This window comes from Hemicordylus capensis, chromosome 5 (genome assembly GCF_027244095.1).
Source record: "Hemicordylus capensis ecotype Gifberg chromosome 5, rHemCap1.1.pri, whole genome shotgun sequence".
NCBI classification, from domain to species: Eukaryota; Metazoa; Chordata; class Lepidosauria; order Squamata; family Cordylidae; genus Hemicordylus; species Hemicordylus capensis.
The window spans coordinates 161,939,165-161,954,369 of record NC_069661.1 but is presented as its reverse complement, the minus strand read 5'-3'; the positions used below and the strand labels follow the sequence as shown (position 1 = coordinate 161,954,369).

Genomic DNA, 15,205 nt, shown 5'->3' with positions numbered 1-15,205 from the left:
TTCCACTGCTATGTAACAACTACTTTTGAAAATGATTTGTCATAAACAAACCCCATGAGATTTGGGGTAGAGTTGCAGTTTGAGGTACACAAGTTCCAAATTTTATTTAGCTTATGAAACTAGTTGCATAGTTCCTTGAACATTGACCTTAGTCATCTGAATCTACTGTCTCCCCTGTTTCAGCATTACATAGTACTCTGACTTACAGTATCTATATGCATAATAATAATTAGTAGACTTCTGCACAAGTGCAAAAGTCCGTTCAGGGTCCTTTGGACCCTTCTCAAAGTCAGGATCGGGATCAGAGTCAGGATTGGGGTTGGGATTTGAACCAGACAAAAACATTTAAAACATTATAAAAGTAACCGCGGATACTTACTGCGAACCTGGAAGAAAACTAACATAATACCAGAGAGTCACAGGGGAAGTGATGTAATATCAGAGAGTCTAAAGGGAAGTTACCTCACACTGGAGAATTGCAAGCAAAACCTGGAAATTGGCTGGCAGCTGCTAATGTGAGTAAAAAACAGGCTAGAGAATTTTATTTATTTATTTATTTTTAAAGATGAGATATGGATGGGCTAGTATGCAGGCAGATAAATGGATTACACACACACACACACCCCGGCTGTGATCGCTATAATTTTTTTTAAAAAAACCACACAACAACCTCTTGCCACCATTTGGCACTCTGGAAAGCTTCAAATTTTTCCAAAGGGATTTGGAAAAATCTGGTCTGAACTGGGGTGTTTAAGTTTGAGTTTGGACTCTCAATAAAGCCCTCCAATTTTGTTATAATTGGACATGGTCTGATTTGACTGATCCAATTTTGCACAGCCCTATTAAGTATCACACGTGAGAATGCTATCTATTGTGCCTTCACTGCTTGAACTACACTAGATATCAATGCAGAACCAGACGTTCTCTGCAGTGGCACCAAAGCGTTAGTATTCCATTCATAGGGAAGCTTGCTTTACTTCTCCCTTGATGGTTTTTAGATGCCAGGCTGAAGCAGCCCACTTCTTGCTCTGATTACTGTTTTCCCTGTTCCTTTGCTACTGATTTTGCTACCGATTTTTATCAAATCTGTATAGAATGTATTTTTATGTATGAATTTATATTTGACTGAAGACCCTACTTTTTTGTCAAGCTTTTAATTTACCTGCTGCTTAGAAATGTTTTGCTGATTTACTGGCTCTTTTTGATTTTTAATCTGATTTTTAAAAATTAAAAAAATTAATCCAATTTTATAGCTGATCCAAAATGCCCCTCCCATTTTCTCCACAAAATTCTCAGGCATTAAAAAAAAAAAAGGAAGTTTGGTTTCTTCAATCTCCCTCCCCCCGTCTCATCTGAGAAGTTCTGATGAATTTTTTTACCCTCTAATAACCATGATTATTTTCCCAGAAGCCCCCTTGGAAATCCTTTATGGGCCAGTTCAAACAAAATGTTGGAGCATGTGGAAAAGCGAGAGTGTGCTTCTCTGGCCCTGCCCCTTGGCATGCTGGCCCTAGCCCTGGATAATCCAGATTAAAAGTGCTTTAATCACAATTTAAACAGTCTGAACCAATCCTCCATCATTACAAGTGCAGGTACAGGCCTCTAAAATTCTTCAATTTTTTAGGGAGTCAGTTTAGTGATGCGTTAGTTATGGAGGCTTTTTTCTTTTTTAAAGAACTAGTTTATGCGGCACCTGTGGGTCTTTTTTTTTAAGTTCATGTTATGCCTTTGCAGAATTACAGTGCTAGACTTCTTGGTTATGGTCAGCCATACTGTTCCCTCTAAGCTGAACGTATGTGTGCGCATAAAACTCAAGTCCCCCGTGCAGCAATTGCAAAAGGCCACACATTCTTGTTTGTCTGCTGCTGCCGCCTCTAGCTTCTACTCCCTATCCACCCCCACTGCTGCTTCCCAGCCCACTACTGCCTTTCCCCATCACCACCACCTCATGGGCTCTCTCCGCAGCCAATTGGGGAAATTGGCTCCCTCCTACAAGCAAAAGAGCTGCTCCCTTGACTCTGACTGTGGCAAAAGCCCTACTGAAAATAGCAGCAGGCATGCCTGCACCTTGATATGGCATCAGGCTGCATGTGTGCCCATAGCTATTTGCAATAGGTGCCTGCTGCAGTCAGAGCTGGAGAGTCGATCTCCCCACTCTGGCTAGGAAGAGCCAACAACACGGCAGGGTAAGGCAGCAGGGTGAGGAGAAATAAGTTCTTAAATTTAGAAAGGAGGAGGAAGCGCTGGAGGGGCTGGTTAATGGTGCAATTTACAGGATGGGGGAAGGAGAGGGGGGTTTGGAAAATCAGCTCTTGTCTTAAGGTGATAGCTGTGCTCCCGCTTCGCTTCGCCAACACATGGAGAGAGGAGAGCTGGTCTTGTGGTAGTAAGCATGATTTGATCCCTTAGCTAAGCAAGGTCTGTTCTGGTTGCATATGAATGGGAGTCTAAAAGTGTGAGCCCTATAAGATATTCCCCTCAGGGGATGGAGCTGCAGTGGGAAGAGCAGAAGGTTTTCCAGTTCCCTCCCTGGCGTCTCCAAGTTAGGGCTGAGAGAGATTCCTGCCTGTGACCTTGGAAAAGCCGCTGCCAGTCTGTGAAGACAATACTGAGCTACATAGATCAATGGTCTGAGTCAGTATATGGCAGCTTCCTATGTTCTATGGAGCTGTGGTGGCAGCTTTTCCCTCCTCCTCCTCCTCCTCCTCCTCCTCCTCCTCCTCCAACATTGCTGCTCTGAAGCACCTGCAATTAGCAGCACCCCACCCAAAGAGGTGTTGCCTGTCAATTATCTGATGTCTGTGGGGCCACAGCAATTAGGCAGCTTCTGGTCCTCCCCTCTTTCTCCCTCCACACCTCACAATGCCTTCACCTCCCTCTCCTCCCCCCCCCAGCAAACTAAGGAAGCAAATAATGTGCCCCCCAGCAAAAGAGGGAGGAGGAAATATCTCAGTTTCCCACGAACGAAGAGAAGCATCCTCTTCCTCCAGGCCCTCACTCTCCACCCCACAACCAAAGAATCAGCTCTCCAGCACATTCTCTAAGTACTTTTTCTCCCCTCCTTTCCCCACAATTGTTGGCTTTTCCCTGACTCTCCTGCTGTGACTGCTGTAAGAAGCTTGGTTGGTAGCGCATCACAATCCTTCAAACTCCACAGGCCAAAAAAAAAAAAAAAGCTAAGCTTGGCTTCTCTCCGTAACCTTCTGGCAGGAGTGGCCAGAGAGTCTGTTCTTAGCAGGGTTAAACTACTGGACCCCTGACTATTGATTGATTGATTGATTGATTTGATTTGATTTGATTTGATTTGATTTGATTTGATTTGATTTCTATACAGGTTGGGTATCCCTTATTCAAACTGCTTGGGGCCAGAAATGTTCTGGATTTTGGACTTTTCCGGATTTTGGAATATTTGCATACTGTAATGAGATATCTTGGGCATGGGCTCCAAGTCTAAACACAAAAGTTACTGTAAACTTTTTTTTTTTAGGTTTTATTTGAAGTATAAAAACAAATAAGCATTGACTTTACGATAACTACAGGTAGCTGTAAATGTAATAAAAATTAATTGCGAGAAAATTTTCAATGCAATAATGTTGCAGGTGTACACCATGGTGGTTTCTGGATTTTGGAGCATTCTGGATTTCGGATGTCCAGATTAGGGATACTCAACTTGTACCACCTTTCCAAAACTGGCTCAGGGCGGTTTTTCCTTCCATCTCCCCTCTGATTTTTTCCAGCCAGCGCCCCTTACAAAATTGCACAGTGTTGCAAGTGGGTAAGGTATCTATCATCATCATTTCCCAATAGGTTTATCAATTATGCATTGTTTATATTATCAAGGTCACATTAACTATTGCTAGTTTTAATGCCCTGTTTTTACATGCTTCCATTAACTTTTTCAAATGTTTGCCTGTCTTCAAATTTCTGCTGCTGCCTGCCTCTTTCCTTCCTAGCTTCCCTTCTCCCTCTGAGTTATTCAGGCCAGCCCCCCTTACTAAACCGCACTGGATTGCATAGCATCAGCATGTTCATTATCACTTAGGCATTGTTTATATTATCAAGGTGACAATAATTATTGCCTAGTTTTAAATAGTCTGCTTTTACTTATTTCCATTTACTTTATCAAATGTTTATCCATCTTCAAGAAGGCAAGTATGAATTCATATTTAGATAAACAAAACTAAACAACAGGGAGTTGTTTATTCTATTTTTATTATTTTATAGGCCACTTTTAACCTTCAGGGCTCATAGTAACAAAGAATATAAAAAAGAAGACAAAGACCCGTTCAATAGAAATTGTACAATTGAACAACAGATTGTTTGAATATTGCCACCAAATAAAGGGTCATTAACATATGAGAGGTGTAATCTTAGCTATCATTGCTGATGCACGCTGAATAATTGAGAAAGCCAAAGAATACAAAAAGAAGTCAATATGTGCTTTATTGACTACAGAAAAGCCTTTGATTGCATCAACCATGTCAAGTTATGGAATATCCTTAGGATATTAGGAAATGGGCATCCCAGAACATCTCATGGTTCTCATGAGAAACCTATACACAAGACAGGAAGCCACAGTCCAGATGGAACATGATGAAACAGACTGACAAAGGAGTAAGACAAGGCTGTCTACTTTCTCCTTAATTATTCAACTTATATACTGAACATATACTGAGAGAAGCTGGATTGGAAGAAGATAAGCATGGTTTTAAAGCTGGAGGAAGAAACATCAATAAACCTGCGCTACACTGATGACACCACTCTGATAGCCGAGAATGGGGATGATCTGCAAGCTCTAGTAATGAAAGTCAAGGAGCACAGTGAAAAAAATGACACTACAACTAAATGTAAAGAAGACTAAACTAATGACTACAGTCACAGCAACCAGCCTCAGAGTTGATAATGAAGACATTGAAGTGGTGGATAGCTTCTGCCTTTTAGGATTGACCATCAACAGTAAAGGATCCAGTAGTCAAGAAATACACTGCAGACTAGCACTTGGTAGGGTTGCAATGAAGGCCTTGGAAAGGATATTTAGATGCCATGACGTGTCTACACATACAAAAATTAGAATCATTCAGACAGTGGTTTTTCCTGTGATACTCTATGGATGCGAAAGCTGGACTTTGAAGAAGCAAGATAGAAAATGTATTGATGCTTTTCAAAATCAAAGACATCAAAGCTGGAGAAGACTTTTGAGGATACCATGGACAGCCAGGAAAACAAACAAATGGATCATAGGATAAATCAATCCAGAATTTTCACTTGAGGCACAAATGACCAGGCTCAAACTATCATACTTTGGACACATTATGTGAAGACTCAGCTCTCTTGAGAAGTCCATAATGCTGGGAAAAGTTGAAGGAAAGTGAAGAAGAGGACAACCAGCAGCAAGGTGGATGGACTCTATTACGACAGCAGTGAATACACCACTGAGAGACATTAAAAGCCAAGTTGAAGACAGATCATCCTGGAGAGAATCTATTTATGTGGTCGCTAAGAATCAACACCAACTTGATGGCCCTTAATCAAATCTTAGCTAAAGAGATTGCAGGATGATGAAGCTGGCATAGAGTTGATTTTTTGTATGATAGTTGGTGCTCCTTCAAGACAGTATTTATTTCATCAAAGTATCAACCACTAAAAATATTAAATATAGGAACTTATATTTTAAGCTCCTTTTTAAGTTCCTATAATTATTTGCTTACTTTGATGAAAGACGTCTGGAAGGAGCACCACCTATCATACAAATGAAATACCTGTGATGTTATAAAGGGGTGTGTGGGGGGGGGCGAGGAGAGGGAGGGGGTGAGGCTGAATAAACTCCAAGTAGCTATCAAACCCCTTTCTTAAAAGAAACTATTCTTTACTATCAATCAATCAATCAATCTTTATTACGGTCTAAGACATATATATATATGCTTCTTTTTAGGTTTAAATCTTTCAGCTTTGCTTCTGCCTTGTTTTAGATTCCGCCTTGTTTTTATTATACTTAAATGTGAAGTGAAAGAAAGTAAAAATGCAATTTAATAAATATAATAGAATTGTAAAATGCACCCCCCCCCTGTTTATGGAGTTTTTATGTACGTGTGCATTTCATTATAGGCACATAATAATGCACATGTGCACACACTGCCTTGATACTGCTGCCCGGAAACTCATTCAACAGAGAGAGAGAGAGAGAGAGAGAGAGAGAGAGAGAGAGAGAGAGAGAGAGAGAGAGATTAGGGAACAATAGTCAGTTCCATACACACACACCCATCACCTCCAACAACTACCTCGAAGGGGGTAAGTAATTTTTTTTTTTAAAGTCCGCGAATCCCATGAACCGTCGGGGGGTGTTTGGTCCAGGGTCGGACTGAACAGGGGATGGTTCAGTTCGACCCCGAACCATCGAGAACACGTTTGGGGTCAAACCTGTTTGCACATCCCTACCTCCCACACAGAATGAGATGATGCCTTTCAGCATCTTCCTATATCCCTGCTGCCCGATATACAGCTGTACCAGCGGGGATTTGTACACATTGGTTTATTTGTTCAGAGTTCTTTGTGGACAACATGGAGCAAACAAGAACTTCATAGGCACATTAGAGCCTTTGTATTATGACCAACGACCCCGCGTCATGTGTGGTTTTCAATGTGGAGTTTTCAATGGCTAGTAGCGATAAAGCCACTTTGTGTGTGTGACTGCTGTACTGCATCTTGGCCAATATATTCTTTGAATGACATTAATTTAATAGTGTTGGCATTTGCTGAACTTAAAAAAACAAACAAACTGTTTTCTCTGTTATTCACAGTAGCTTCAGGCATGAAATATTGACCTAGTAAGAAAAAGGCCCCTGACAACACAGAGGCATTTCATTTGTTCGATCTCCAGCATGTGAACTGAAAAAGCTTCATCATTGCTCTAAAGTCTAAATTACTGAACAAGTGGTGACTAGGCAAGAAAGTCATTTTACAAGACACATGGCATGAAGACAGTTTTGAAATAGTTTGTCTTACCATTTTTCACCCATTGATATGAAGATGGTGTTTCATCTTCATTAGAATATCATTAAACCCACCTTTAAAGCAGGGCAAGGTTGAAGTAATAGGCCTAAGTATAGTGAAAAACATAATGAGGAAAAATAGCATCTGTACTGTAGTACCATTTTGGCACTCAGTTAAGCATAATTAGCTAGCACTGTATCTGCCTCAGGATGAGATAGGACATGTGTCTAACCAGGAGAAACAGTTTTAGTTTTGCCACAGTGGTGTGTGTAAGTAGCTGGGCATGCATTATCTCCACAAAGGCCCAAACAGGTTTAGGCCCCAATGTCCCCAATAAGTAAAAGAAAAGTTGTGCTGTCGAGTCAGTGTCAACTCCTGGCGACCACAGAGCCATATGTTTTTCTTTGGTAGAATACAGGAGGGGTTTACCATTGTCTCCTCCTGCACAGTATGAGATGATGCCTTTCAGCATCTTCCTATATTGCTGCTGCCCGATACAGGTGTTTCCCATAGTCTGGGAAACATACCAGTGGGGATTCAAACAAGCAACCTTTTGCTCCCTAGGCAAGTTACTTCCCCGCTGCGCCATTAGATAAACTGTACTTCTTATTTGGTCAGTTTAAAATGGGCATCCAGAGGAGGCAAAGACTGCAGTCCTATACCCACTTACCTGGGAGTAAGTCCCATTGAATTCAGTGGCACTGGCTCAATTTGGGGGGATGGGGACAAGTGCCCCCTTCTTGCCCCTAGATATGAATCTCTAGATATGAATCTAGATTCTTCTGTCTTGGCCTTTCCAATGAGTTGCAAGCAATAAAGAGGTGAATTGTTAGAATAATAGTGCTGTTCTCACATATCCAGTACACTGAATACAAAGAAGTATCAAAGTTACCAGAACTAAAGTGTTGGACTTGTTTTGTAGGCATCTCAAGCTGTAATCCTTTGCACACTTACTTGAACATGTTTAAATTATGATTAAATTGAACATGATTAAACATAACCCAGAGATCACCTTAATTTCTCTCTCGATCTTACCTCAGTACCCCAAATAGAACCAAGCTGTATCCACAAGCGTGGAGCCAGCCGAGCGGGGACTGGGTCCAGCCCTGCCTGGTGGCCCCTCTAATGATGTCCCGTGTGTGTGACGTCATGTGCACAGGGCATGCCTGAGCCCCGGGAAAAATCCCCTTCCCACCCATGAGTGAGCGCTTGCCCATCCTTCAGGGAGTGTTTGCTGCCTGAAAGCATCTGTTCCCCTTTCTCTCCCTCCAGGGAGGGAGAGAAAGGGAGAATAGATGCTTTCAGGCAGCAAGCACTGCCTGAAATTACAGGGAAGCACTTGCTCAGGCTCTTCGGAGCTTGAGGCCACCCCCCCATGTCACATGCAGAGGGGGCGTGGCCTCGAGCTCTGAAAAGCCTGAATGAGCACTTCCCAGTCATTTCAGGCAGCGCATGCTGCCTGAAAAGGACAGGCATGTGCTGGCTCAGGGCTCTTAGTAGCCTGGGCGTGGGTGGGGGGAGTTCATTCGGGGCTCTTCCAGAGTCTGAGCCATGCCCCCTTGGGGGCTTCAGCAGCCCTACCATTGGTGGCCCAGGCTTTTTGAACCCGTTTGCACAACGTTGGCTATGCCCCTATGTATCCACTATTCTCAAAGAACGGGGAGAAACAATATTTGCCATTTTAGCTTGTTTCTTTTCTAAGAGTGGCTAATGCTAAATGTGACTTTTAAAGCTGTTGAAACCCTATAAGTTGTTGCTTTCAGGGGACTTCCTGATATGATCTAAACATCCTTCTCTTGGATAGCCAGTAGGGGTGACTCTGGAACTAGTTTGGGGGAGCAAAAGGTGGCAAAAACCCTTATTAATGGGGTAGGGATTTTGCTATACATTAAATACTTATAGAGATAAGGTAAATAATGTTCATTTCTCTTATTAATGAGCTGAATACATCTGTAGTGACAAGGAGCAAATCTGTTTATAACATTCTTCAGATCAAGAGACTTTGAGAACTTTTCCCCAATACCCATGATAGCCAAGTCCCTTAACCAATCATTTACCATTAATTCAAGATATGGGACCATAATATACTATGACTTTGCTGTGAAATTTATGTCCAGTGGATGGGAGAGCAAAAGGGAATGGGAAATATTGGGGGCGGGGAGCATCTACTACTCCTTACTACCCCTTGCAGTTGTCTCTGATGCAGCTATATGCTAACACATCTTTTCAGAGGACTGTAAAATATTTGGTCATCTTAACAACATTATATTATATATTTCCAAGTGGTTGGAAAGTGCCAGCTTGTTCTTTTTGTTTTAGACTGCCCAAGCTGGGGAGTGCTCCAGGGAAGCATTTCCACATTACTTTGGGTAATTTCTTACTTATCCAGTTAATTATGTTCACTTACGACAAACCCTGCTTTCTAACAGTGGGTAGTGCTCTACTTTATCCTAATTAATGAATCAGTTAATGGCCAGCCTGCAGAGTCTGAATATGCTAATTTAGATTGATTCTAGTTAATTCCTTTTTTTGAAGAAGAAAAAAGTATTGATGTCATTCATTTTTCTTGCAGTTTGAAACTCTTGAAGTACTGAGTGTATTCCCTATTACTCAATAAGCACTGTGATTATTTATTTATTTAAAATATTTCTAAGCCTGCCCCTCCAGCACCCTGCTGTGTATGGTGGCTTACAACAAAAGAAAGAAAATATAATAAAGATCAACAATTAAGAGAAAATGTCAAAAAAATAAAACAATGCAAAGCTAAAATGGATTAAAACTGGAAAACAGTGGAACCAGATTTAAAATGTGTCTCAGAAGAGGAGGGTTTTCAAGCTATTTTAAAAATTTATCTATGAAGGAGATTTTTGAATCTCCTCTAGGATGCCATTCCAAACATGAGAGGACACCACTGAAAATGCCCTGCACTAGAGGTGTGCACAAAACCAGAAAACCTGGTTCAGTTCAAACTGTGCCCGGCTCAAGCTGGCTCAGAAATTACTGGTAAAGGGGAATCTGGTAAGGATTCCCCTTTACCAGTAAAGAGGGGAGCAGGGAGCTTCGGCTTTGGTGGCAGCCACAGGGTGGGCGGTGTTGGCGGCAACTCCCCTCACGTCCACCAAAGCAGGCACCTCTGTGCATGCATGGAGGCCATTTACATGACCACACAAATGTCACACAAATGGCCTTCACACAGAGGCCTGAACCAGGCCCAAACCAGCCCTGTCTGCTCTGGTGGAGGTGAAGAGGAACTCCTGTGGATGCCGCTGTTGCTGAAACCGCAGCCACTGCCGGCAGCACTTTTAAAGGTAAATATTCATTCCCCTCCCACCACAACTCATTTTAGTGAATTGGTTCAAGCTGGCTTGGAAATTACTGGTAAAGGATTTCTTACCGGATTCCCCTTTACCAGTAATTTGCGAGCCAGCTCGAACCAAACGGGGCCTGTTTTGGCTTGAATTTGGGCCGAACCAGGCCCAGTCCTTCTAATCAAACCAGCTTGAACCCAAGCCTGGCTCAAGTTGAGGTGGGTCACCCACCCCTACCCTGCACCTGATCCACACAAACCAAATCTGAGTTACTGGAGGAGCTGAAAGTAGGGCTAGTGAGCATGTGCGAATGGCAGATTCATATGGACAAATGTTCTAACTAAAACTGGTGCCAAGCTTTGTAGGACTTTGAAGTCAAAACCAGTACTTTGACTCTGGACCAGAAATAAGATGGCAACCAGTTTTATGAAATACAAAGACTATCTCACAAAGGCTTGTCATGTGATGAAAGTTGCAACTGGCCAGGCTAAGATGTGATAATTGTAATTCTCTTTGTTGTACAGTATTTGTATCCTGTTCATCTTTGAAGAGCTGAGAGGAACAGTTGAGCCTCAAAACACTTATTTTGCTTTATATGAGATCGAGAGATAGTGGTTTGCTCATGATCACCTGGTGAGGCTATTCTCACGAGCAGCCTAACTCAGTTAGGGCAGCTCAGTGTGGAGCACTGAGATCACTCCCGACCCCTGTGCTTCCGTCTCACCTAACCCGACTTTTTACTCCAGTGTTTAGCCAGGGTTAAGGACATAAGCATGCCCTTATATGTGGTAATGGTAATATGGTAATATGTGTGCGCAGGTTGCGCACAGCCCTAGCACACACAGAGTTGGGTGCCCAGAGCGCCTGACTCACAGAGGATTCCCTCAATGCACCATGCTTGTCGCGCGGTGCATTGTGGGATACCTGGAGACTGGGACTCATTTTCCTGGCCTCGCTCCTCCTGCGAACAGAGCAGGTCATGTGGGCTTGCAACAACACGCCAAAGAGGAGGCTGCAGATCCAGATCGTCTGGGTGGAAGGTAGGTCCAACCCTGCCTCCTCGCCACCAGCCTCCCCACACCACCACCTGCCCTCCCTGGTCGCTTCCACAGTCATGTGAATGACCTTAGTGTCTGTACAGGAAGAAACTTTTACTTATATATGTGTTGTTTATTTAAAACATGTATATCCCTCCTTTATGTCTCATCACCACAGAGAGTTAACATCAAGAAGATTAAAAAGAATTATAGAATTATAGGAGAGAGAAAAAGCACAAAGAACAGCAGATAAAACTAAATATATGAAACCAGAGAATATGAAAACAGAGAATACTCAGACTTTTACCTCCTAGAGGCTGGCAGGGTTCTCAGCTTTCTTGCTTCTGTTTCTTTTTAATTTTTTCTTAGTGTTTTATGGTTTAAGTGTTTAATTGATTTTAAGGGTTTAAATGTAACTTTTAACTTTTATGGAATGTAACTAACAGGTAACTTTTATGGAATTTTTTTGTGTTTTAACTTTTGTAAACTGCCTTGAGATGCATTATGAAGGGCAGTATACAGATTGAACAAACAATAAAAAAAATAAAATCTGAGAAGTCATCAGGCCAGAGGTGCACTAGAACAAAATAGTTTCTACTAATGGTATAAACTCAATCAGCAGGGGAGCCAAGCAGATTTCCCAGGTCCCACAGTCTGGGTACTATTACCATGAAGATAATAGATTCTCCCTTTTCAAGCTGAACGCTCGAGTTTCAGGAACTCTTCAACAGAATTACATGGTCATTTAAATCTCAGGCAGTGGGCATGACTTATTTATTTTGTAATTAAAAACGTACAGACCACTTTTTCATCTGAACCAACATGGCTTGCAAAATTAATGAAATATACAAAATACGTAAAACCACTGATAATACAGAACACAGAATCAACAGCAATAAAAAGCATGGATTATGTTGCCTTCTAGACCTGGCCTTACCAAAAAAAATGTGAATTAGTTTTCCAAGGGGGCACATTATCTTCATGTGTGTCATGTTGGTTTCTGCACCATTAAAAAGAGAGAGAGAAAGGGAGGGAGGGAGAGAGAGAGAGATTGATTGAGTACAAAGTAATAAGTGTGTGTTTGTGTGAATTTGACTTTTCATAAAAAGTCAGACATTTTGGCACAAAATTGTTTATGGGAGGACTGATGCCTTGTATGTATGGCTTGGAAGGAAGAATGCCATTGGGACAATCATGGATCTCCCCCATACAAGCTTCAAGGGGTGGCATAAGATTCTACAATGGGGAAGAGGTCCCTACACTGCTGACGGGAAGGGTGAATTGGTCCCCAGTTTCCAATGAAGAAGCAATTATTGTACAGTAAACACTGAACCAGCATGACTCCTGCAGAATAATGAGGCATCATGGAGTTTCTTAATAATAAGCAGAGCTTGTGAACATATGAACTCTCTTCAGACATTATTAAGCAATGCCCCACCCATGCTTACAGCTCAGAGAGTGGTGAGGAATTCCCACCCGGAGCTGTCACTCCCTCCCTCCTGCCGAGTGCTTACAGTTTGGGAGCACTTTGAAAGGGAAAGCAGCATAACTGTGATGGCCAGTGCTTCTGTGAGCAGCAACCTGGATCACCCAAGAATGCTGCTCATGGAAGCGCTGGCCATCATGGTTATGGCACTTCCCCTTTCAGACAAAGAGCACCCTAACTGTGAGTGCCAGGCAGGAAGGGGTGGGTGACAGCTTGGGGGTGGGACCTCTTCCTCGCTTTCCAAGCTGTAGGCATGAACATGCTTAATAATGTCTGAAGAGGGCTATGAAGTTGCTTCATGATGAGTAAGTCGATTGCTCCATTTAGTCCAGTGCTGTGAGTGGCAATGGCCCTCCAAGGCTCAGCCAGAGGTTTGTTCCATCCCTGCCACCTGAGGTACCAGGAAAGGACTGATATTGACAGCTTATGAGTGGAGTACATGCTGCTCTCCCACCCAGCTATTCATGGCCCCTCCCCAGTGTTTTGCCTCCATGCTCAACTGGTGGTGACTCAAAGGCATGCCTTCTCTGTAGTTGCCCCGAGACTGTGGATTGCACTTCCTGCTGAGATTAGAGTTGCTCCATCTCTGTTGGCTTTTAGGAAACAACTGACACATCTCTTCAGCCAAGCTTTTTAGTTAGTTGGTGTTTTTAATGGATATTTTAATTTGATGGTTATAGGTTTCAACTGTTAAATTCTTGTGTTTATTTTTAATTTTTTGTTGTTGTTGTTTGCTGTAAACCACCTAGATACTAGGCAGTAGTGGGTGGTATGAACATTTATCAAACAAACAAACAAACAATGAAATGCATGATGGTTTACAGAAGCCATCTTCTCTTAAATTTATACCTGCCCTATAAGCAGCGTAGACAAAGAGGATGATTGTGACCCACTTGCACTCTGTGAACCCTACTAGGAATCAATTTAGGATAGAATTTAGGGCTAGAATATATGAACAGCTAGAAACAGAGGAGTCAGTATGTGTCAGGTTCACAGCACAGTTGTGAACTGCAGCAGAGCTGATACAAGCATTTCAATCAGGTATTTCAGAGCTCTCCTCTGCTTAGTATATCTTTAAAATGGGGGCAGGGAGTGGAGAGAAAAGCCCTAACAAGACTGAGTCAATTTATCTACAAATTGCGCTGCTGACTTCAAGAACAATTAGAAGTTGCACAATGAATAATTCAGTGTGGCATCCCTTGGGGGGATTTTCTCTGCTTTTACAGTTCAGAACCGTGGTGCTCATTTCCCCCCTTCCCTGTATTAGCTGAAGATGGAGCCACGCCTCAGAAAGCAGTGTCTCCAGAGACCATGCCTGCTTAACATGCAGGTGGCATGGCTGAAGGGTTTTCTGGAAAGACCCCATCTGGAGGCTGATTGGTGAAAGCTGGGACTGCAGATACATGACAGAGTCCACGTCTGCACAGCACTTGTACGTCAGTGGGGATCTCCTGTCATATTTATTGCTTTGTTCCCTTCATTATTTGTGAAAGAACAACAATGATGGCAAAGATAATATACGACATTCTGCATGTTTGCCTGCAGAACAATTTACAGAAAGCCGAACTTCCTCCTGCCAGCTGACGAAATGTGTACTCAGTGAAAGCAGCAAGTACTGATTTAAGACAGTGAGATAAGTGCATGAGTAAAGGATGAGCAGGCAAGCTTTAAGTTATGACTTCAAGGATGACACAATGAATGACAATGTTCTGGCACTTGGTTTGCGTAAAGAGCAGCAAAGCTCTTTCTGTCCTTTGGGAAAGTTGCAGGCATTTGTCTGTGTTCATGTCATGTGCCTGCATGCATATCTATCAATCATTTGAATTATGTGAAACAATAATTTTACTTTTTGCTAGGAACACTGTATTCAAAAATTTCAAAACACTGAAAAGACCTCTACTGAGAGGAAAAGGGTAATATAGACTTCCAAGGCCAGCCTATTGTTTCAGCTTCGAATATAATTCTGATTTTAAAAGGTTTGATGAATTCATTTTGTTTCATTCATATTGACAGCACATTGGAAATTGTAGGGCTACCAGAGGCTCAAACACTGGGCTCAAATCAACAAGAAGAATTTCAGTGGAGATAAAAAAAAGTCCTGCATTTAGGTAAGCAAAATCAAATGTACAAATATAGGAGTGGGGAGAGTCCTGACTTGGAAGGAGTAAATGTGAAAAGAATCTAGGCTTCTTAGTAGATCACAAGTTAAACATGAGCCAGCAGTGTGATGCAACAGCTAAAACTGCCAATGTAATTTTGGACTGCAATAACAGAGGCATAGTGTCCAAATCACAAAAAGTAATAAGGATTGTTCACACAACCATTGTGAGATGGGCAGGATGCAACACACGAGCATCATGTGTTCCTGTATGCAGCACATGAGC

The 15,205-nt window shown here is 42.2% G+C and overlaps 1 long non-coding RNA gene across 2 annotated transcripts in view; it reads left to right on the top strand.

Moving 5' to 3' along the window:
- The first annotated feature begins 470 nt into the window (after window positions 1–470).
- The window catches only part of LOC128327938 (uncharacterized), a 36,940-nt gene continuing 22,205 nt past the window's right edge, over window positions 471–15,205 (top strand). Inside the window, exons 1-3 of one of the 2 annotated variants that reach the window (XR_008308905.1) lie at window positions 6,191–6,288; window positions 11,514–11,660; window positions 14,835–14,929. This is a non-coding gene — a long non-coding RNA (uncharacterized LOC128327938). Of the gene's footprint in view, window positions 516–6,190; window positions 6,289–11,513; window positions 11,661–14,834; window positions 14,930–15,205 lie in introns of those variants that run through there. The other variant, XR_008308906.1, reaches the window with a different exon arrangement.